Source organism: Morone saxatilis, unplaced genomic scaffold (genome assembly GCF_004916995.1).
Source record: "Morone saxatilis isolate NCDOM2014 unplaced genomic scaffold, NCSU_SB_2.0 Contig19, whole genome shotgun sequence".
In the NCBI taxonomy this organism is placed as follows: domain Eukaryota; kingdom Metazoa; phylum Chordata; class Actinopteri; family Moronidae; genus Morone; species Morone saxatilis.
This window is the reverse complement of record NW_023339751.1, coordinates 23818394-23819999: the sequence shown is the minus strand read 5'-3', so window position 1 is coordinate 23819999 and position 1606 is coordinate 23818394. Positions and strand designations below refer to the sequence as shown.

Below are 1606 nucleotides of genomic sequence, written 5' to 3'. Positions count from 1 at the left end.
CACTGTAAACACTGTAAACACTGTTTTTTGCAGCTGACAGGTGACCTCTGACCTTGAGGTGTAGAAGATCGAGTGGAAATCTGCTTTTCAGCTTCACTTAGCTCTTATAATGCGCCTGTGTGTGTGTGTGTGTGTGTAGGGTTGAAGTTTGAGTTTACATCTCTGTGTGTGTGTGGTGGTTTTTTTTTCTGTTGGGCATCGTAACATCCGTGGTGTGTTGTTGTGTGTGTGGTTGGTGTTTGTCTGGTTGTTGTCTGTGTGTGTCTGTGTGTGTGTAGACTGCCCAGTAACAGAACAATGGCGCAGCTGTAGATTGTCAAGTTTAACCAGCAGCAGCTTCTGACTCTTTTAAACCTTGTAGCAGTAGAGCCAGGCCTCCCAGGAATTAGTCTGATTCCCTTCACCTCAACTGCAACCCGTAGTAAAGAAAAAAACAAAACTTCTGGTTAGCTGTATTGAGAGAATATTGTATTTACAGACACATCCCTGCAGGCATTGCTGTAAGAAATGAACGTTAAATGGCGATGTAATGCCTGCACACTGACTTCAATCTGCAGATTTATTTAAGCCTTAAGAGTCATTTGGCCTAATGAAAGCAAATTTTTGTTCTTTCTTCATAAACCTCCTATCCTTTTACCCGACTGTTCTGTTCTGTTTTTGTCATTGTTTTTTCCTTACTGGATGAGCTCTAACCAAACGCATGACTTTGGCAGTTCAGGTTAATGACTTATTTCAGTGTAAGCGTATTCATTTTTACTGATGTTAGAGTAGGCAGTGGACCACTGGCGCTCTAAACCGCTGTGAAGAACCATGTATTCATATGGTAGCAGAGAGAGACGATGATTTGAGTCAGAAGACAGCAGATTTTTTAAGTGGCGCCCCCATGGATTAACCACAGGCTGTTGGCTGTGTAGAGCGTGACCTCTGAACCAGCAGCATGGAGGAGATCAGGACAAACAGTGGGCGCCAAATGTTCGAAGGGAGATGGAGTGTGTACTATAGATATTGTGTGTGTGCGCGTGTGTGTGTTCATCCAGCAGTCCCAGTAAACATAGACAACCTATTAACCTGTGGGTGTTTGTTCATTGGCTCATTGGTTGTGCAAAGGTCTCTCTTTTAGTCTCACATGCACACACAAGAAAAAGGGACTATTAACAAGCTTCTTCACACACACACACACAGGCCCACACTTACAGTATATCCAGATGCCCCAACCTCACAAACGGAATAGAAATGTGGTGTTTTTCCTAAATATTGGAACATAATTTATGTGTTTTAGTTGATATAGTCCACACACTAACATGTTTTATGTCGTATTAATAATGTTCTCTTTATTATTATTTAAATATTTGGCATTTTAATGAGTCATCGTCAAAGGATAACACGGTATAATAAGACTGTAGTAGCTATTATGAAAATAATGATTAATGATTAATGCAATAATGCAATAATGCATTAGCTGTGACCAGCTTCTTAAATACATTTTTATTTTTTGTATGATTGTGTATGAAACAGCTGTGAGACAGTGTGAACATGTCAAATGAATGTTAGACTTGTTTTTGGATCTTTTTTTTGTGTAAACAAAAAAATCTACTTTGTCTATCAG

General features: G+C 39.8%; 1 protein-coding gene across 1 annotated transcript in view; it reads left to right on the top strand.

Moving 5' to 3' along the window:
* The window catches only part of slc30a6 (solute carrier family 30 member 6), a gene marked incomplete in the record, with an annotated part of 52900 nt that overhangs the window by 30684 nt on the left and 20610 nt on the right, over nucleotides 1–1606 (top strand).